The 23,124-nt window shown below is 43.0% G+C and overlaps 1 long non-coding RNA gene across 1 annotated transcript in view; it reads left to right on the forward strand.

The window, feature by feature from the left end:
• The first annotated feature begins 9,195 nt into the window (after positions 1 to 9,195).
• LOC112449260 (uncharacterized) overlaps positions 9,196 to 23,124 on the forward strand; it is a 39,126-nt gene continuing 25,197 nt past the window's right edge. The window contains exons 1-3 of the long non-coding RNA XR_009496847.1: positions 9,196 to 10,044; positions 17,283 to 17,461; positions 19,202 to 19,280. This is a non-coding gene — a long non-coding RNA (uncharacterized lncRNA). The remainder of the gene's footprint in view (positions 10,045 to 17,282; positions 17,462 to 19,201; positions 19,281 to 23,124) is intronic.

The raw sequence follows: 23,124 nt of genomic DNA on the forward strand, positions 1-23,124 counted from the left end.
CAGAGAAGGAAGGCTGGAAAATGGCATTAAGAGTCTCTTCCCCTCATGGCAGGACCCAGCCAGCCCCAGAAAGGAAGGAAATTTGCAAGAAGTTGACAGGGTGCTAGGATACGGGCTTGAAGACCAGTGGTCACTGGTGGCTCTCAGTTTCTCCACAGAGCACAGGGAGCCATCCTCTCTTAGTTAACGGTCAGAAATGCCCAGGACAGCTCAGGTCTCATTCAGTGAGCACCCCGATCCACATCCCCATTAGAAGAAGCGCTTGATGTCTGGGAGGAAGAGCATCTCCCAGAAGAAACGGTGGAGGAGGAAGTGGGCAACCACCTTGGAGGTGCCTTTATGGACCTGGGATGGCCCCTGAGGACTGGATTCGAGTTTTCTGATTCGTCATCCAGGGCACTGCCCAAGTTTCTCCTTTGCTTCTGTTGTCTGGCTCTGTTGATTGTTGTTTCCGTGTTGGGAACACAGCTGATGTTGGCTGCTTTTGAACCGTCACATTCCACATTAGCAAGGACACACAAGCGTCAGGTCATGATCCGTCTCAGTCTTGCGAACCAGTTAGCGCTGTAAACAGGCAGAACCATTAACACGGCGACTTACTTTTCTAACATAATCGTCCTCCGGCGGCCTGAGCTTTACTGATTGATATTCGGCCTAATAAAGCTGACCTGGATAAGCTTCCTGGTCTCCAAGGACATGCTTCTCCCTGTGAAGAGTAAAACAAAAAAAATTTTTTTTTGTTAAAGTCAGTTTAACGTCTTTACGGGAATACACTTTACAACCTCCTTGCTGGGTCTGAAGCATCTGAGCACCTTCTGTGGAAACAGCCCACAGCCTAAGGACCCGCTCCATCCATCCACTGGATACAGTCACGGCCAAGGGCTGTCCGCCCTGCTTCTGTCTCCCCCAGCCGATCCCCGTCTATGGAATGGAAAGATTCAGTGGGTTGATTCAAGCGTCCAGGAGGCGAACAAGGAAAGCAAACAATAAAACGGCAGAAGAAAGGAAGCTAGCAAACAATAAAAAACGGCAGGAAGGGTCCCAGCCCATCTGTAAGCCATTAGAAGGCTGCTTACCATTTTCCAGGATATTTTTTTCCGGGGTTGTTTGCAGCTTCTGTGCTTGTTAGGAAGAGCCCTTTTGGGAACAAGGACAGTAGGACTGAGTAAAGGAACCCCTTAGAGGCATGACAGTCCTAGGAAGTTTCTTTGAAGGGGCTTGCTGGTGTTGTTAGTAAAATGACAGATAAGAACAACCCACTCTTAATGTCTACGTGCCCTTAAACCGACTTCCATAAAACTGATTTTCTAAAGACACAGTGTGTTTAAAATTAAAAACAGAGCTTGCTGATGAATGAGTGAAATACATTTATTTTTTTCCCGTGAAGCTCTCTCATTCTTGTCCTGTTGATAGGCCCAAAGTGCTAAATACACATTTTAGTGAATGGTATGGGAAAAATGTCTTTTAAAATGGTTTCTCATGTGGAGGGTACTTATATTTTGACTTGTAGATCCCATAATTCCTGGTCTGGAAGAAGGGAATTTAATAGGCTAGCTGGGAATAGTTCTGAGAATTTTATCCAAGTCCCTTAACTATTATCGAATTCAACTGGAATAATTAAGAAATATTGGATGAAAGAAATTGGATCTAGGAAGTTAAAATAATGTTTTCTAATTTTTTTAAATGGACATATATGATTTCCATTCTGAAAAAAGTTAAATTTGGGGAAAAGATTAACAAGCAAATTGCTCTTAAGAGGGATGTGAAGAAAGGATTTTATATTCCTGTTTAAAATGTATGTTTCCATTTAAATATATTTTAAGATATGTCTTCTGGGAGAAAAAGGGATGTGTATGGTAATTTCAGAAATCAAAAGATTTGGGATTACTTTTGAATCCTGCCAAATGTGATTCAGGGAGCGTGTGTGTGTATCTGTGTGTTTGTGTGCCTATGTGTGTCTTCCAGTGTCTCTGTGTACATGTGTGTCTGAATGTTTGTGTCCCTGTGTACATGTCTGTGTAGCTGTGTCTATGTATGTTTGAATGTTTGTGTGTCTGTGTGTCTGTATGTGTCTGTTTCAGTGTGTGTGTGGGTGTATGTTTCTTCCCAGTGAATTCCAGGCTGAGCTGCTTGCTGGGGGAAGAACGCGTCCATGGGCTGCAGCAGGAGGGCTGCAGGCTCTGGGCTCTGACATCCTTTCCAGACGGTGGCACATTCTTCTACAGCAGCGTGTGTTTCTCCTCGCCGGGGGCGAGTCCCTCAGCCACTGGGGACCACCGGCTCCTTGCCCGTGAAATGGGAAACCCCAGGATGGTTGGAGTGATAACACAGGGAAAGGCGTGCACATGTTAGGTCATAAAGAGTTTTCAGTGAGCGCTGCTGTTACTCAGATCACGACTGTTCCCATGAGTCAGGACCTCATCTGGGTGGGGGTCTCTGCTGACCCTCATCTGGGTGGTAGTTCTCAGCTAGGAGGCTTCCTCCTCCCCCACCAGGGTCCAGCCAGCAGCCACTTCCCTGGGCATGTGGAGATTCTGGAGGGATGGCATCGCGTTTGGTTTTCATCTTCACTTTTTCCATCCAACTCCGTGTGAGTGGGAACAGCTTCTCCTCCCGCCACCTGTCAGGGAACCGCATTTGCCAGAGAAGAGGGTCTGCTTCCCGTTCCCCGGCGCGCTGCCCGGCAGCTGCTTCTCATTCTCCTCACCTGTGGGGCTTGAGGCCAGACTCTCTGAGGACCCACAGGGCCGGGCCAGCAGAGACAGAAGAAGAACATCTGGTCGCGGGGGTGTCCGCTGCCTGAGCATCAGGCTCTGTCTCCCCGTGTACTGGTGCTCGGGTCCCAGAGCATCTCGGGGCCTGCTCCCAACATGTGGACCCTTGGTCTGTTTCTCTAGCACCATCCCTGCCCTGTGCTGCCATCGAGGATGCTCTTTGCTTGGACTCTGGGTTTCTTGCCTTGCCCTGACTTTCTGAGCTGCCCTCTTGAACACTGTTGGCTCATGGGGCCTCAGAGCATATCACTGTCTAGTCCCCCTTTCTCCTTTCTGTGCTCTTTTCCCAGCCCTTTCCCCCATCAGAGACATCAAGTTTAAGCGAATCAGTGAGAGATGACAAGGATCATGTGAAGAGAGAGCTTTGCAACCGTGCAGACCCGAGTTTGAATTCTAGCTTAGCCGCTTTCTTGTCCTGGGCACTGGGGGAGCTCCTCAACCTCCATGAGCCCTATTTCTTTCACAGGTAAAGTCACAACAACCGTAGCATTGTCACCAGGGTCACAGGTATCCTTTGCATGTGGTGAGCACTACAACCGTGCCTCTCCATCAGGGGACTGGCTCAATCATTGATGAAATCTCATTTGTTGTTTTTCAGTCGCTAAGTTGTGTCTGACTCTTTGTGACCCCATGGACTGAAGCACATCAGGCTTCCCTGTCCTTCACCATCTCTTGGAGTTTGCTCACATTCATGTCCGTTGAGTCGGTGATGCCATCCAACCATCTCATCTTCTGTTGTCACCTTTAATGCAGACCCGAATCTGCAATGAAAAGAGCACTGTGATTTGTCCATATTAAGTCAAAATTTGTACCATAGCCATTTGCTGTCTGGATGGAAATGCCACGATTCCCTATGTGTCCCATTCGGTGAAAGATTCTGTGTCCTGTGTCTACAAAGCCAGCCTGAGGCTATGACCCAGGAGTCTGGGTTGCGTGGCATGGTGGCATCTGTGTGGTGACCACAGGCAAGCATGGACAGGCCTCGTGGGTGTTTGCCACGAGCCACGGAGCCCAGCAGAAGCAGATGGATGGTGAGGCCAAGCCTCAGGAAGGGGTTGGCCAAGCTTGGCCTCTCCTTTTCTCCTGAGTTCTTTCTTTAAAGTTGTATCTTGTTTCCTATAACTTCCTTACGGGTTGTAAATAGGCCAATGGATCTCGAGTGAACACTTTATACATTTAGATTGCTTCTATAAGAGAGGTTGAGTGAATATGGATGTTTATAAAAATCTCCATTACTTTAGGAGGCATTCAGAAAGAAGACCAAAAACTTCAACTTTCTTTCTTTCTTTTTCTTTTTATTGGGCTATAATTACTTTACAATATTGTGTTAGTTTCTGTTGTACAAGTGAAGCAGCTATATGCATACATATATCCCCTCCCTTCTGAGCTTCCCTCCCTCTCCCCCATCCCACGCCTCTGTCATCACAGAACACCCAGCAGAGTTCCCTGTGCTGTATAGCAGCTTCCTACTCGTTACCTACTAATACTTACAAATCATAGTATGTATATATCAACGCTACTGTCTCAATTCGTCTCACCCTCTCCTTCTTCCTCTGTGTCTACAAGTCCATTCTCTGTATCTGTGTCTCTATTCCTACCCTGCAAATAGGCTCATCAGCACTATTTTTCTAGATCAGAATTTCCAGCTTCTGGAACTAATAGTCTCCCATCACCTGCTAGCCATTTCCACAAATCACAACAGAGTTTCATTAGAGTCACAGGATCCCAGGTTCGTGCTGAGCTATTCCAACTCCCTCATTCACAGCAGACCTCGCATCCTTCTTTATGCAGTATATGGATAGTTTGCAGCCCCTTTTCTCTGCCTCTGTGTGCCCAGAAAGTGGGCTTAGATGATCTCCTCTAGCTGATTAGAAGGAACCCCATTCAGTCAAGCATTTAATATTGAGTTATCACCCAAGCCTGACTCTCAGAAACAGATATTGATCCTACCCCTGAACGTGGCCCAGGAAGAAATAGTAGTATTTTCTGTTCGGAGAAGAGTGGGCAGTGCTCTCCAGTCCCTTGTGCTGCAGTGGCATAGAAGTGGCCTCGTCATTAAGCTCCAGGCTGTACCCCTGGCGAGCCTACCACCCAGTCCTAAGAAATGAAAGATGACATCTCGGAACATACTTTTCATGATAATCTCTTTCAAAATTAACACAGATAAAGGTCTCCAAAAGCTATCAGGGCAACTTATGACAGAGATAAATGTAAGCAATACCCTGTTAAGTATATCCATTAATCACTATTTTTGGAATTTTTCAACAAGCAAATTTTTTTCTTTTATTTTTTAGTTTTAGTTTGCCTTCCGACAGAGCTATTCAGTCAACTATTTGAGGGAGACTTGATGCTTTTAAGATTTTCTTCCCCATGGAATTGGCCTAGAGTGTTCAAGGAATTCAACCTACTGTAGCTATACAGTCTAAAATGGGGGGTCCCCATCTCCAGGATCTAACGCCTGATGATCTGAGGTGCAGCTGATGTAATAATAATAGAAATACGTGTAATGCACTTGAATCATCCTGAAACCATCCCTCTTCAACCTCGATCTATGGACAGATTATCGTCCATAAAATGGGTCCATGGGGCCAAATAGGTTGGGGACTGCTGTTCTAGGAAACTCTGTGTTGGTATGAGTTTGGTGTCCTACCAGAATCATGAAAAGGCATTCACTCGGCAGCCAGCTGTGTGCAGTGGTGTCTAGGACACAGCCACATAGGAAGCAGAGGAATACTTGCTCTCTGGGAATGTGCGCTTGGTTTTACCACTTTTGAAAATCCAGCAGAAGGTGAGGCTTGTCCCCCACTGGGGAGTAGACTGCAGTAAGATTAGTGTTGCCAGATCATGAAGTGCTGGAATACTCTGTTTCTATTTCGCTCCACTTGTGTTCTTGTCAAGCTATGTAGATGCGCTATATTTTGGCTCAGAACATGAGGAAGTAAAATGTGTGTATGTAAAAATGTGTGTGTGTGTGTGTGTGCGTGCATGCATGCACATGCATGCTTGTACAGGGACCTGCAGGAACATATAAACATATACTAGCTGTGATGTGCTTACTGATTCTGGGCTCTGGAAAGGTAGAAGGTAATGGCCATTCTTCTACACTACTTCTGGAGATCTTAGTCAACGCGTGGCAGGATGAGGACTCTGGAAAGCAGGTCCGAGTCTGAGAGGTTCCCTCGTTGCAATGGGCTCGAATTGTCCTCGAGCTCTCACATTCTGTCCTCTCTTGGCAGCATAATCCCTCACTGCCCCTTTACACTTTGGGCTATAGTTGGCCTGGGTTCAGCTCCTGACCTCGGGGAAGCCTCCCTGAAGCTCGTAGCTGGCCCAGAGCTCTGCCTCCACAGGCCGAACCACTCACCATCCTCTGGGTGTTGGTGCCTGAGAGTGATTGTCAGGGCTGTCTACTGGCCAGCCTCACGGTTGTGTCCTTTAAAAAATGTTCAATTGGAGGATAATTGCTTTACAACGTCGCGTTGCTTCTGCCATACAACAACATGCTTTAGCTACAGGTATACGTACGTCCCCTCCCTCTCGAGCCCCACCCCTCCAGGCTGTCACAGAGCCCCAGGCTGAGCTCCCTGTGTTATCCGCAACTTCCCATTAGCCATCTATTTTCCATATGCTAAAGTACATGTTTCAGTGCTACTCTCTCAATTTGTTCCTTCCCCTTGCTGTGTCCACAAATCTGTTCTTTATGTCTGTGTCCCTACTCGTGCCCTGCAAACAGGCTCATCAGTACCATTTTTCTAGACTATATATGTATACATTCATATACAATATTCGTTTTCTCTTTCTGACTTACTTCACTGACGAATGGCCATGTCTTAAACTCAGAAAACTCTAGGCTCTGGACCATGTCCTCATTTCATCCCGACGTTCACAGAAAGGCTGTAATACATAGTGTTGCCTATTTGACTACCGTGCTGCGATGAGACATCTTTCTCTCCTGCCCTGGTTGTGCTCCCTTTTGTACTACAGTTAAGCTTGTTTTTATGGAGTATCTTTTGCTATGAAAACTTCCTGAGTGGCATGTCCCATTATTTAGGGTCTTGATTTCTTGGAGTATCACTCCAGGCTGAGTGATAGTCCATCTTTCAGGTCCCCTGAGCCTCCCAAATCCCTAGTTTCATCATTTACATCCCATCATGTAAATACCTTGGCTATGAGGAAGGACTAAGCAATACAAGGAGAGTGATGGACTGCCAGGGGCAACTCAAATGACTTACCATATCCCTGATGGACACATATGCAAAAATCCTCAGCAAAATATTAGCAAACGGAATTCAATAATATGTTACAAGGATTATACACCATGATCAAGTGGGATTTATTTAAGGGATACAAGGGTGTTGAACAACACCCACAAATCAAGGTGATGTACCACATTAACAATATGAAGGATAAAATCATACATTTATCTCAAGAGATGCAGAAAAACCACTCAACAAAATTCAACAGTCTTTCATGATAAAAATGCTCAACAAACAGTATTGAAGTAACATACCTCAATGCAATAATGGCCATATATAACAAGTTCCACAGCTAATATCATATTAAAAAAATCTTTTCTTCTAGGATCAGGACAATACAAGGATGCCCAATATCATCATTTTCCTTCAGCATAGTCCTGAAAGTTGTAGCCAGAACAATCAGGCAAGAAAAAGAAAGGAAAAAAACATCTAAATTGGAAAGGAAAGAAAAAAATAAAATTTCTGTATTTGCAGATGGCATTATATTATATAGCTGCTGCTGCTGCTGCTAAGTCGCTTCAGTCGTGTCCTACTCTGCGCAACCCCATGGACGGCAGCCCACGAGGCTCCCCTACCCCTGGGATTCTCCAGGCAAAAACACTGGAGTGGGTTGCCATTTCCTTCTCCAATGCATGAAAGTGAAAAGTGAAAGTGAAGTCGCTCAGTCGTATCCGACTCTTAGTGACCCCATGGACTGCAGCCTACCAGGCTCCTCCGTCCATGGGATTTTCCAGGCAAGAGTACTGGAGTGGGGTGCCATTGCCTTCTCTGATATTATATAGATAAACCCCCAAATATTCCATCAAAAACTGTTAGAACTAATGAACAAATTCAGTCACATTTCAGGATACAAGATAACATACAAGATAGGATTTTTTGTTGTTGAGTTGATAAGTTGTGTCTGATTCTTTGCAACTCCATGGACTGGGGTCCATGGGATTTCCCAGGCAAGAACACTTCTCCAGGGGATCTTCCTGACCCAGGGATCAAACCTGTGTCTCCTGCAGAGACATACAGAAACTGTGTGTCTCTAGTGCATTGTGTTGTATGGATGGATCATGTTATCTAAGGCATCGATCTCCTCTGTTAAAATCCAAATATACTATCTGAAAGAAAGTCTGCCAGAGAGGGCATCAGCAAAGTTGGACTTCCACCCTTTCTAGCTAAGTGACCTTTGTGTGGAAGCACAGAATACTAATCACGGAAGGTGTCTTGAAGACATGAAGTGATTCTCCACCCCCAGTGTGTGAAAAAATCCTCCTAAAGCCTCCTCCATGTTTCCAGTGACATGGGTGGGTCCCAAAGTGAGCAACATTATGCACTGGCATCTCCTCTTTCTCGAGTCCAGGGCAGTTTTCTGGTGTGGTGCATGTAATCGCCACCTCCTCCCTCTTCCAGCTGAGTCACCCTTTGTCCTTATGCTGGACTGTCCATCCCCAGTGAGTTTATTTCTGTTAAATGGAAGCCACTGGGGCATTCAGGAGCTCAGCAGAGGTACAAGTGCCCTAGGAAGCCTGGAGCGGAGAGCACCTGTGTTCACATTAACTGTGGGCGAGCCACGTCATATTTTCATTTCTTTTCATTTAAAATCAACCAGAGCTTCTAAATCTTTTCCTGTTGAATAGTTAAGTCACTCCTCCCCTCCTTCCTATAGGGGAGTGGATTTGTGACTCTGAGGGCAGGATTTAAAATTTATCTCAGATACCTTTATCTTCCTTAATGTGGAACAAGTGGCAGACTTTGTTTGGAATCAGTTTTCTCACCAAAATGATAATAATGTTGCCTGTTCTGTCCACCCACCTCCCTGCTGTGTGAATAAAGAGGTGATGTACCTGATGGATGCAGGGTGCCTGCCTCAGTGCCAGCTCCAAGCCATTGGTGGTGGCTCCCTGAAGGGCTGTAGAGAGATGATTTCTGAGGATCTACCTGGAAAGAGACCTGTGGTTGATTTGTGATGTCAGCCATGGTGTCTACGTGTGTTCGTGTGCATGCGTGTGTTACATTGTTCTTGACACAGACTTGCTATACTTATACTACACCCATGCAGGAAATATTATCATTATTAATTTGTTAACATTGAACACATACTAATCATCTAACTTGCATTAGAAGGCAGGTGCATTTTGATGAGAAAAGAGTGTAGCTCAGTACTCGGAGAACTTTTGGCACTGTAGGGGAGATGTTGTGGAGGGCACAAGGCAAAGGAACACCATGGTCCAATTCATGTACCCCTCAAATTTGATTTGAAAGACAGTCCTGGGCTAGTAACATCAGTCAATGGAGGTGCTATGGATTGCCCTTGCAAGGACTTGAGAGCAGGGGTGGCAAGCTCTACTGCCCGCAGGGGAGGCATTGTTACATCAGTGAGGCAGCGGACCAGCGAGGGCTGGGCTGTGGGGTGAAGTGAGGTGTGCATGCTCCATCCAAAGGGGGCAGGTTGGCTCCCACTTTAGTCGTTTTCTCTCGGAAATGAATATGGGCTCGCTGTTGCCAGAATACTCTACTTTTAGAGAAGCTGAAAATCTGGCATTTTACCTAAAATGTTCCATTGAAAAATGTTGACTCAATTAAAAAAATAACTGTGGATTCAACAAAGCACATCTGTGGGCCAGATTCAGCTTCTAACTGCCAATTTGGGACCTCTGTTCTAGATGCCACTAGAAAAGAAAAAAATTAACTCTTATTAACAAATGCTTACACATGTGCAATGGAATCTCATTAATTCAGGCCAACAGACAATTACTACCCACCCAAAGCTCCTGGGTTAACAGACATGGATTTGGCCTAGAGGAATCTTGGATTGCAGCAGAGGGTGATAATTCCAAGACACAAATGATTATAATTAAGAAAAAAACAAAACAAAACAGTGAGTGTCACAACAGAAGTACAGTAGAAATGCTATGAGGAATTTTTGAGGGACTTGGAAGGGACATGCTGATGGAGAGGAGTTGATGGTGGACATGACGTTGGAGACGATCCTCATGGAATGGAAGGATTTCCAGAGAGGAAACAAGGTGAGAAATGTGGGTTTAATTTGTTGAAAGGTGAACAGTGTCATTTGCTTAGGATTTAGAGGGCAGGCAGAGAAACAGTAAACCAGAAAGGTGGGCTATGAAGTGTCAAGTTTTGGAGGGCTCTGAAGGCCTATAGGAGAGCCTTGTACCTAATTCAGCAGACAGCAGGGAAACATGAAAACTTCTAAGCAGCAGAAATTTGAGTGGAGCTGGACCTTCCACCAAAATGTACAGCCTGCTGAAGAAACAGAATGTTAAGATGGCCAATGAAAGATCTGTTGGTAAAGAGGAAGAGTGGCCTAAACCAGAATGGTGGGTGTGTAATGGAAGGCAGGGAAGGAGTGAGCAAAACTTTAGGCATGAGTCATCCTTGACTTCTCCATCTGCTCATCCCAAATTCAACCAATCACTGACTCCTCTAGATGTTACCTCAAAGTCTGAAAAGACCAACCACATCTCTCTGTCTCCAAAGCAACTGCCCTGGTCTAGGTCATTCCACCTTCTCCTAACTGCTCTCCTTGGGCACGTCTTGACCATCTTTCATTAATTATCTACACTACAGTTTCATATCATTGTATCATTTTATTCCTCTATCTTGCATGTGTGTGTGCTCAGTAGCTTCAGTTGGGTCTGACTGTTTGTGACCTAATGGACTGTAGCCCACGAGGCTCCTCTCTCCATGGGCTTCTCCAGGCAAAGACACTGCAGTGGGTTGCTGTGTCCTCCTCCAGGGGATCTTCCCAATACAGGGATGGAACCCGTATCCCCTGTGTCTCCTCTTTTGCAGGTGGATTCTTTACCACTGAGCCACCTGGGAAGTCCCTATTCCTGTATCTTAGGCCACTTCAGTGGGCTTTGCCATCACCCAGAAGATAAAGTCCAAACTTCTGAATACGGCTCACAAATCCTGGCTGATCTTAGCACTGCTCACACTTGTTTTTCTGGTTTCCCCTTCCCTCCCTCCCTCCCTCCCTTCCTTCCTTCCACCTCTACACCCTTGAACTCCAGTCCAGCTTAAAATTGCTCCCCTAACAACATGCTCTTTCTCACCTCCTCTCTTTCATATGACCAGTTCCTCCTGACTAGAGAATTTGTTGTTGTTGTTTTTCAGTTGCTAAGTCATGTCCGACTCTTTGTGACCCCAAGGACTGCAGCACTCCAGGCCTCCTCCCTGTCCCGCACCATCTCCTGGAGTTTGCCCAAGTTCATGCCCATAGACTCAGTGATGCTATCCAACCACCTCATCCTCTGCTGTCCTCTTCTCCTTTTGCGTTCAAACTTTCCCAGCATCAGGGTCTTTTCCATTGAGTCAGCTCTTCACATCAGATGACCAAAGTATTGGAGCATCAGTCCTTCCAAAGAGTATTCATGACTACAGAGTATCCCTTGACAGAACTATCACATCTCGCCAGATGCTACTAAGCCCTCAGATTTCAGCCGGGATCTCTTCCTTTGGGGAGATGCTCTTCCTTTGGGAACCACTCCTGAAGCCAGGAGAGTCTGCAGCTCTTCTCTGTCATGTGACTGCCGAGTCATGACTGCTTGTATAATTCTGCCTGCCTCTCCTGAATTGTAACCTAGTTTATATGTTTTTCTTGACTCTAGTGGGGAGTACATTGCCTGAAATATAATAGCCCCTTAGTAAATATTTATTGAATTGGCTGTGAATGAGCTGTTATTAATAGATGTGGCAGAGAAAGGATAGATGGTGACTTGAATAGCCAATTAATAAGATGATTTGGATATTTTCCACTTTGCAAGATTTTCAAAAGGTTGTGGGTCTTGGGGAAATAGATCAGTGACTGAAGCCTGAGTTTGCCACTAATTAGCTGGAGTGAAATCCATTTCAGTGATCCAGGCACAGCATCACAGATTATACATATATATTTATTATAATTTGATTTAGAGCACCAAATGAAACTTATCAAAATGAATAAGGATGTATAATTAAATAATCAATTTGAATCAAATAGATGTACTTGAAGTGCAGGGGGGAAAAAGCGAGAGAGAGAAAAAAGGAAGTTTTTGCTCATTTTCCCTGAGTCTTATATGTCAGACTCTATTAGTTTTTCAACAAACATCTTTTTTTCCTTATACTGTTATACCATGCAAAGATAAACCTTACTATAACATTTGATTGCAAATTAATGAATAAGAACCACAGACTATTAAAGCTCAGAAGGAATTTAAAGATCATCTAAGTTAAATGCCTGACTGGGTTGTTGAATAATGAAGTTTTGGCTCTCCAACAAAATACTTTACCTACATACGTTTAATTAACAGATTTATTGATTATTTACTATATAAGCTATTGTGTTAAATGAAGTTGGGGAGAGTTATAAAAATATATGACCTTATCACATTATCTCATTTCCAATGGCTTCTGTGTCAATTAGTTCACCTTCTACTCTGACAGCATGATAAGTTTGCATAAACAGACAACTAACTCTACCAGTTAGGGCAAGTACCCAGTGAATGTTCAAGATAAGAGCTTGTGGAGAGGAAGAGAGATACAGGAACTTTGGGCTGGGCTGGTCAGGAAAAGGCCTGAAAATACGAGACATCATTGTAAGGATGTCAATCCCAGTATTGACCCTTCTTATTTTTTTTAATTAATTTTTATTGGAGTATAGTTGCTTTAGAATATTGTGTTAGTTTCTGCTACACAGCAAAGTGAATTAGCTGTGCATATACATGTATCCCCTCTCTTTTGGATTTCCTTCCCATTTAGGTCACCACTGAGCACAGTCCATTCTTCTTTTCCTTGTCTGTTTTCCCTGAACATCAATGAGACAATCCCATGTTCCCAGGAGGGGCTGGAGTCACGCTGAGGGAGAATTCAGATGTGACATTGTGAGTCCAGGGGAAGGGCTTGACGAACGAGATGGTTCAATGTGAACAGTGAAATTCCCCAGGCTGAATCCTTTGTGGAAAGCTTCACTCTGTGAAGGTGTGTGAGCAGCAATCATTAGGATGCTGAGACAGTAAATCATTCTTCTGTTTATAATAGAACTGGGAAAGCTTAATTACATTTCTCATTTTCCTTATTACCCAGGTTTTTGCTTTTTTTAAAGTTGATTATTTGGATCATCTGACATGTCAGCATCATCTCTTTGGCTGTTGACCTTTTCTCTCCCACTTTCTCCTCTTCAAAGAGAGCTAGAAATATGTTCTCAAGGAAAATGGTTTGCAGCATATCCATCAAATCATAGTTTCCATTTATAAGTGTATGTGTCTGTTACAGACATAGAAAACAAACTTAGGGAGAAAGTAACCAAAAAAGAGAGGCAGAGAGAGGAGGGATAAATTAGGCATATTAATAAGGCAGGAGGAGAAGGGGACGGCAGAGAATGAGATGGTTGGATGGCATCACCGACTCAATGGACATGAGTCTGAGCAAACGCTGGGAGTTGGTGGTGGACAGGGAAATGTGGCGTGCTGCAGTCCATGGGGTCTCAAAGAGTTGGACTGACTTAGCAACTGAACTGAAACTGATGGGATTAACAGATACAAACTAGTATATATAAACAACAAGGACCTACTGCATGGCATGGAACATTATGTTCAACATCTTGTAATGACTTATTGTGGAAAACAGTCTGCAAAAGGTACACAACTAAATCGCTTTGCTGTACACCTGAAACTAACACAATATTCTAAATCACCTATACTTCAATAATAATATAAAAATGATAGAGGTGTCCGTATCTAGACTTTTCTGTCAGTGTGGATCTCTGAGACTTTGTCCTAAGGGCCTGTGGAGAGACACAGATGGACCTAGACACTGTTATCCAGAGTGAAGTCAATCAGAAAGAGAAAAACAAACACTGTATATTAACATATATATGTGGACTCTAGAAAACTGGTATAGAAGATCTTATCTGCAGAAACAGCTACACAGACGTAGGACAAGCATATGGATACTGAGGGGGAACAGGGATGGGAAGATCAAATTCATCTTACTCCTTACAGATTGATATTGAGATTGACACATATATACTCTTGATGCTATATATAAAAGAGATATCTAATAAGAACCTTTGTATAGCACAGTGCTCTGTGGTGACCTAAATGAAAAGGAAATCCAAAAAAGAGGGGATATATGTAAACAGATAGATGATTCATTTTTCTGTATGGCAGAGACTAACACACCATTGTAAAGCAACTCTGCTCTAATATAAATTAATAGTAGAAAAACGAAGGTCTGTGGAATTTGGAAGCCCAGCCTGAGAGTGGTAATATTAAATGGCCCAGAATTACGAGATGTAATTGTGTTGGTTGCGATCTTCATTGTAGAAGCTATGAAAAACATCAGGGAGTTTATTTGTAGGGCTGAAGAGGGGGTGATCCTTCAGAGAAACTGAGATTTGAAATACTGACTTTCTCAAAGACATAATTGACACCTCTCTCATGCTCAGCTGTCAAATCTCAATCCTGAGTCCTTACAGCCTCTACTTGTTTTCTAACCTTGCCATTGGTGAGTTGTCCCTTACATTTTTAAGAATGGCCTTCTTCCTGTAAGTGTTTATTGCGGAAATGCTTAGCATCAGGATCCAGTCCAACTTTCTGAATGATTGGTCAGCCAATCATTAAAAAAGATGGTCCCTTTCTATCTTCTCACTTTTCAAACAGAGTTGAGGCTTATGTTTGGCACACACAACAGCCTGGCTAGAAGGCAGGATCTAAACATATTTATACAACAGGGCTGAATTCTGAACTGGTGGTGATGCTTACCTATCAGCTCTTTGATGCTGAAGCTGTTGAAATAATTTGTTTTCCAGGAGCTGAGTCACCAAATTCCTATTTAGAGGTGGTAGTTTATCTTTAATTCATAATGGTGCAAAACTTAAACTGGGAAAAATCTAAGTTACTTGAGAATGTGGTGTTTATTCACAAGTATCCACTGACATGTTGAATAGCAATTTTACTTCCCACTGAGAACACAGATCAAAAAAGAAAGAGCCATGTGTCTTAAGTCTGTTTTACCCTGCAAAGCAGCAGTGCAGTTCATTGATGGAGCAGGGAGGCTGTGTTAGGTTTTGGGGTTGGGGAGGGACCCCCTGAGGTGAGACTTTTGTTGACTGTTAAGAATAGCCATAAGAGAGTCTTTCTTTGGGGCTCCTTGGACCTTTTAAGATTATTCATTTTGTTCTCCCTTTTAGGGTTGTTTATGATTGTCCTATTAGATTTTATTTGGGAGATATCACGCTCTATTCTTAAAACTGTCATACTTCCGGCCCTGATTTCCCAGTTTTCTTTCCTCTGATCTCCTTGACAACATCCAATGAAATAGGATCATTGCCTTGTCCAGGATTCTTGGCTGACACGATGCTATCATAACCTCATGTCTTCCTTGCACAGGGTCACACATAGTGGGTAAAATTAGCTAGAGAGTTTGCCCTTTGGATTGCTTTTCCAAAAGTACTGATGGGGTTTGGTGAAGTCTTGGTACTGGGTCCCCATGTGACCTGAGATGTTTGCTCGTGAAGCCTCCCTGACCGTGTTTATCATTTCTCCCTCTCCAAAGACAATGAGCCCATATGGGGTTTGACCCTGCCACCCTGACAACATTAGCATTGTTTTTGAAACAAGTCAGCTAACCCCGTCACAGCTTTCGTGACTTTGTTATGCCAGCTCAACCGCCCCAGAGAGGAAATCATTTCCGCTCAATTGCTTGTGAATTGCAACTTCTCTGTCCAGTAAAAGGGCCCCGGTGTCTATTGGGGTCACTGACCTGCCTCCTAGGTCATCCGTAAATGACAACTTTCAGTCTTGGCTTTGCACCTGGTGTCCAGGGGCTGGACTGATAAGAGTTAGGAAGTTTTCTGAAAGGTATCACTTCATCTACTTTTTGATCGAACAATATATTCGTTATTAGGATCAAATTCCTCTTTTCTTACAGATCGAGTTTATGCCTTTTTATTTGATTCATCCGAGAATGCTTCTGGGTCTTCATATCAAGATCCAGTATGTGTGTGTCTTGTTATATTTGGTGGAATTTAATTCCTTGGTGTAATCATCTTTCTTAACCAGGCCATTCATACAAGCTCATTAAGAAAATCATATTTTACAGTTCTCTTGGGAAGGAGTAAAGCATTTTGAATGCTTGTTTTGAGAGAGCAAGCTGTATGTTTACCCATCCTATCCTCTGGAAAGTTTTCTACACAAGACACTAACGATCTATTTCAGAATGGAAGCCAAGGAGATGGGGGAGAACAAGGGCAGACAACAGGGGCGTGGGAGGGGACTTGGTCCTTTCAGAATTTCCTGTGTGATTTACAAACTGCTAAGGAGCGGGAACAGTCTCTGGTTCAATGTCACGGTGAGAAGGGCCTGCCTGATCCTTAAGAGGACTGCACACGTAGTTCAGCTCATTTAAAATGCTCTGCTCTGGCACCCATAAAATATGGCTTGAGGAGAGGACAGTTTTAATGCAGAGACTTGCTTGCCTCTCAAGGACACTAAGTGGCTTCTACTTGGCTGCAGTTAGAAGCCACTTCTGCAGGAAACCCCGGTCCACTCCGAACTTGGGTCTCTCGGTCCCCTGCCTTTTCGGAAGGGTCCCTGGGCTCAGCGATGCATCACTCCTGCCACATTATAGATGATCCTGGCGCTTCAGCCGAGCCCAGCTGATCTTTCCAGCTGGCCACTTTCTCTTGATCTCTCCCACCGATCAGAATGGCAGCAGTGTTCCATTTATCATACACTGTTCTCTGCTGTCCCTTAGAAATACTCACGCACTCACCCCGTGAATATTGATAAGATACATTTGGAATGAGATAAGAACGTGGTAAAGGAAGCTTTCCCATGTGATAAGGAACTTCAGAATTTGTGGTAAAATGTGATAAAAAGTCCAACACTGTTCTTGGGAAGAGCTGTCTGGGGTGTGCCCTGAGCTCGGGGTGTGGGGAACCCCCAGGGGGAGGCTTACTCTTTGAATCTGCTCTTTCAAATATCTGGGGGCCTTTCATTTGTGTTTCTAAGGGAAAAGCTCTTTGAAGGTCATGTTTGAATTAAAAGCTGTGTTTATTATCTGTTTTTCCATGTTATCTATATGACAATTGCATATCAAGTTCGGAAGCTCAGGATCTCCTGAAGGTAGCTATTTTCTAATTCCACTTTTATCCTACCCTCTGGTATAGTATTTGTCTGCGCGTGTTTGCATCTGCTGGGGCTGATAAGGTAGAAGTGGCTACCTGACTAACATTATTATAGTTCTCTCCTCCTTCCTCTCCTAGCTGGTTGGAAATGATGGTCACCTCTGGACGCTGGTCACCTGCTCAGAGATAACGGGGCAGCCGACTGCAGGACCCCCCATCACCTTGCGGTATTGGTGGCTCTGCCTATACCGGCCAGGGGGACACGCTAGTCACTGAGCAAGGAAGGGGAAGGTCCGCATAGGACTGAAACGGATGGGGTGAGTGCTGGTTTTATAACCCAAAGCCAAGAGCTCTCTGCCTGTTCAGATTCCAGAGCAGGCATTTCATCTGTCATTTGAGAACATTGCCACGTGGACCTTAGTGCTGCAGTGGTCGCTCCCGGGGTTGAGGGCAGCATGCTCGAACTGACCTTGTTATAGACATATCTTCTCAGTCTACCTCACCTTTTTAATTTAGGAGAGAATCCTATTAATAAACAACAGCCAGTCTTTATTTTAAGCCTACCACTTGCCAAGCATTTGAGCTTACTTGACTCTTGAAAACCACCAATGGAGGAGATTCTGGTAAATCCACCATTTTTCAGACGTGCAGACGCTTGCTTAAAAAGATGAAGTGACCTGCCCAAGGTTGCATAGATGTGAGAGGAGAGAGGAGCTGAAGGCATGAAATCCTTGCACTTTTCTCAGTAGAGTATCTCGCTTGGTGCCCACCGCACCTGAAAGATACAACGTCACTTCCAAGTGCAGCCTTTCACTGGACCAACGATACCTAGGTTTCCCCACCGCCCCACTACGTTTATGTAACACTGTAAATTTAAGTTGTACAAGTTGATTTGATACACTTTTATATTACAAAATGGTTACCACTCTAGCTTAGCTAACACCCACATCGCATCTCATGATTATCATTTCTTTTTGTGGTGGGAACATTTAAGATCTACTGTCTTAGACTTCACTTTCACTTTTCACTTTCATGCGTTGGAGAAGGAAATGGGAACCCACTCCAGTGTTCTTGCCTGGAGAATCCCAGGGACGGGGAAGCCTGGTGGGCTGCCGTCTATGGGGTCGCACAGAGTTGGACACGACTGAAGCGACTTAGCAGCAGCAGCAGCCTCTTTCAAGTGAATAATACAGTTTTATCAACTGTAATCACCATAGTCTGCATTACAGTCCCAGAACTTACTCATTTTCTAACTGGAACTTTGTACCTTTGACTACTGTCTTCTTATTCCCCTCCCTCCTCTCTCCAGCCCCTGGTTAACTACCATTCTACTCTGTTTCTATAAATTTGGCTTTTTCAGATTCCATATATCATACACATTTGTTTTTTTCTGCCCAACTTCTTTCACTTAACACAGTGCTCTTAAGGCCCATCTATGTTATCTCAAATGACAGTATTTCCTTCTTTCTAATGACTGAATAATATTCCATTGTATAAAAATACCACATCTTTTTATCCATCTATCTATTGACAGATACTTAGGCTGTTTCCATATTTTGGTTATTGTGAATAATGCTGCAATGAACATGGGAATACAATATCTCTTTGACATCCTGTTTTCATTTTCTTTGGATATGTACCCAAAAGTGAGATTGCTGGGTGATACAGTAGTTCTATTTGTAATTTTTTGAGGCATATCCAAGTTCTTCCACAGTGGCTATACCATTTACATTCTCACCAATAGTACACAAGGGTTCCCTTTTCTCCACATCCTCATCAACACTTATTATCTCATGTCTTTTTGACAACAGACATTCTAACAGCTGTGAGCTGTTATCTCACTGTGGTTTTGATTTGCATTTCTCTGATGATTAATGATATTGAGCATCTTTTCATGTACCTGTTGGCCATTTGTGTGTCTTCTTTAGAAAAATATTTGCTGCCCATATCTTAGTTGGATTGTTTGTTTGCTATTGAGCTGTAAGTTCTTTACGTGTTTTTGGTATTAACCCCTTATCAGATATGTGATTTGTAAGTATGTTTTTCCCATTCCACAGGTTGTCTTTTCATTTGTTGGCTGCTTCTCTTGCTGTGCAGAAGACTTACAGGTTTTTGAGAACGTAGGGAAAATTCACAGTGAGTTCAAGTCCTGATCTGTCTCTATTCTCAAGTCACCTCCTACAGGATTCTGCAGTAGAATGGTTATGTTTAGTTCCCTTTTGAGCTCAGGGATATCAACTACTCATTTAAATGTGTGAGGAACTAAAAAAAATATTTCTAAAACACACTTATAATGATCACTGGCTAGAATTAATAAGAAATATGGAATAGCTGCTGAGCACTAGCAATGCCAGGTCACACTGAAGTGAAAGTCGCTTAGTCGTGTCCAGCTCTTTGTGACCCCATGGACTATATAGTTCATGGACTTCTCCAGGCCAGAATACTAAGTGGGGAGCCGTTCCCTTCTCCAAGGGATCTTCTCAATTCAGGGATCGAACCCAGGTCTCCCGCATTGCAGGCGGATTCTTTACCAGCTGAGCCACAAGGGAAGCCCCCCACCCCCCATCTAATATAATTTCCATCTTATAGATGAAAGAATTTAAGCTCAAAGAAATTAAGTGACTTACCCAAACCTGGATGTGAGAAATCCGACTCATGTTGGACACACTGCCTGTCACAGGGCCTCTGAGCACTGTGTCTGTCACTGTGGGGGCAGGGGGGCCAGGGGAACAAAACCAGATGGAGGGTGTGCTTTGTGGTGGCCACTGGGTGGGTGTAATAGGTGATAGAGTGCTCCAAAACAGCATTGCTTTTTGTCCTGAGAGCTGTTTCTTTTAACATATTTTTCTTTCCCTTGACTACACCTGGAAGAATGGATAACATTTCAAATAATCTTGATGAGAATTTTGAGATTTAAAAAAATAAATAAAACAGATGCCTGTTTTTTCTTTTCTTAATTAAGCTGGGATTAAGATCTTTCCAGAGTTTCTAGTTGGTGGAGAAATGTATAGCCCCAGTTTATTCTAATAATAACAGTATGGCTTTGCATGGCAGAGAAAATACCACCAAAGACTGAGATATTAGGGCTGCCACTTGGTACAACCAGTAAATGCTGTAGTTTCCAGATCTTGTGTCCATTTTCTGATGAGCTTGGCATGGGTTTACATTACCTGCAGGAGGTTTCCAGAAGCCTCAGAGCTGGAGTGGAGGGATTTTTAGTTCCCGCCTTTCCATTCCGTCTTTGCCCTCCACTCAGAAACACCAAAGAGAAAAAATGAGGTAAGGCAAGAAAGGAGTGTATTCCTTCCAAAATACACACACATTACCATCTTGGCCCTGCACACCAAGACTATCTCACTCTACGATCCAGTGGAATTATGGAGTATAGAAAACCCATGGAGAGACAAATATCTTCAAAGAAAATTCATTTCTCAGAAGAATGCTAAAAGGTGAAGAGTGAGGCAGAAAAAAAAATTCCTTAAATCTTTGTTTTTCTTTTGACTTCTATTTCTTTCTGCTAAAGATGAAAGAGAATCCTGTCTTCTTTCACCTTTCTTCCTGCAAAGAAAGGTGGAAGTTGTTTGCAGGAGTTTGCTCATTTGCCTTACATTTTTAGATATAAGGTATTGTGGAAATGCAAGGTATTTGCTGTTCATGTTTATCATCACTTGCATTTTTAATTTTCAAACATAATTCATATTTGAATATCTTGTTTATGTGTTTTCTTCCATTAGCTCATTTCTGCTTTCATGGCAATTTTATTTCATCATTTAAATTTTCTCTAATCTTTACTACTGAATGGGTTACTTTAATGAAAAATGGAAATAATTACTGCTTCTACTCAAGAAAATATCTTTATTTCACTCAGAGCTGTCACTTTTACTTGTAAGATAAGATGATTTTAAATGGAATGAAATTCTGTAAAGCTGGCTGCACTAAGAAATACTGACAAGCAGTGACGAAAGGAAACTTCTGTTTCTGATTGAAATCAAAACATTGGACATGTATTTTACTAGCCTTGTAAATAATTTAAAAAGAATAACAACACAAAACTTCCCATAAAATTCTCATTCTCTCTTCTCCACCCTGGAATTTATGGCAGCAAATAAACTGATAACATTTACGATACTGAAATAGGTAATACTGAGAATATTTATAGAATGTATTTTATACTCCCACTAATATAAAGAATAAAAAGTATCATTCCAGAGATCTGGAGGATCTGGATCCAGAAGTAACCTACGTTAACAGGTGTTGCTGTGATGATCCTGAAACAGTCACTTTCCTAGAATTTGATTTATTAGAAGCCTATCACTCAGGCTTTCTAGGTGGCTCAGTGGTAAAGAATCTGCCTGCCAATGAAGGTGATGTGTGTGAAACCTCTGGGTCAGGAAGATCCCCTGGAGAAGGAAATGGCAACCCACTCCAGGTTTCTTGCCTGGAACATCCCATTGGCAGAGAAGCCTGGCCGGCTACAGTCCATGGGGTCTCAAAAAGAGTCAGACGTGACTTAGCAAATAAACAACAACAATTGTTGCTCACACTCTTTACAGCAAGCTTCCAGGCTAGTAGAGTAAGGGAAGGACCTGTAAAATATAATGTACAGAGTTTCCAGCTGCACAGAAACGTCATTTAAAATGTTCGTAATGATTTGCAGTGCAACTCAGGAAATACATTAGAGTGTGCTAATTGTCAAGTGTGTCCATTCAAACACATTTTTGGGGGGCTGTGACTCTGCTCAAATTATTGTAAGGCAAGATGGGATGGAAATTACACCCATGTGATTAAATGCTAACCTCAAAACCTTTAAAAGATCCAGTTGATGAGTATAGTAATGATGTTTATTTTAAGGGGAAAAATAAAGGTTCGTTGATGATTTCAGCATTGGGTGGGGAGATAGACCAATGATTTCCTAGTTCTTTTGGACATTTAATGGTTAAGTTTGGGATGTTTTATACCTTTAATTATAATGATAATTAAAGAAGATAACCTTTACTTGCACAAACGTGTTTCCTTTGGACTTCTCTCCTTCACATATCCTGAAGGATATGTGACTGTTTTCTCCCACATTAGTGCTCACTGTCCCAAGCATTTGTGTTCACGATGGGGGAGGATAGTAGCCCATTTAGGGGGCAGTACTCCTAGCTTCAGTCCTGGGTGCTCTGCTAGTCTTTGCCTCCATCCATCTGTGTCACTTATCTCCTTGGCCTGTCCTGCAAGTCAGTGAACTTTGAGCGTAGGAGAGATTCTCATTCCCAGGAAAAAATTTTGTCTTCTAGAAGCATTATGCAGACAATTTCTTTTTCAATTTCCACTAAGATGAGATGACCTGGAGACTTTTTAAAATTAATTAATTAATCTGGCTGCACCAGGTTCTTAGTTTCGACACATGGGATCTAGCTCCCTGACCAGGGACTGAATCCAGGCCCTCTGCCTTGGGAGTGCGAAGTTTTAGCCACCGGACCACCAGGGAAGTACCGACCTGAGCATTTTTAAGAGTGTATTTGTGCTTGCTGTTATTTGTAAACCTATGGACACCTCCCTTTACTTAAACACATTGAAATGACTCCATTTTCCTTTGGAGAATACAATGAGAAAAAGAGAAAGAAAACAACCTTTTGTTTGATATATACCCTTAAGTCAGAGTATTATTAATCTCACCTGCACTTTAGTATAACCATTCAAGCTTTTACAAGTGATTATTTAAAGTTATTCTTTCCCTAGAGAAAGCGGCTGATAGAAAGATTAAATAACTGGTAAAAATGATAGGAAACAAAATGTAATAACCAGTTATTATAATGAAAAATTATTATTGATTGTAAATCTTCCATTACGGAGTTTATTAATTTATTCCTTTGATAAACATTTATAAAACACTATTTATAGTGGGGCACTGGGTAGCAAAACAAAGAATCACGTAGTATAACTCAGGGCTTGGAGTTTGCAGAAATGACGGTCTATTAGGCACAATGTGATCAAG

Source organism: Bos taurus, chromosome 13 (genome assembly GCF_002263795.3).
Source record: "Bos taurus isolate L1 Dominette 01449 registration number 42190680 breed Hereford chromosome 13, ARS-UCD2.0, whole genome shotgun sequence".
NCBI lineage: Eukaryota > Metazoa > Chordata > Mammalia > Artiodactyla > Bovidae > Bos > Bos taurus.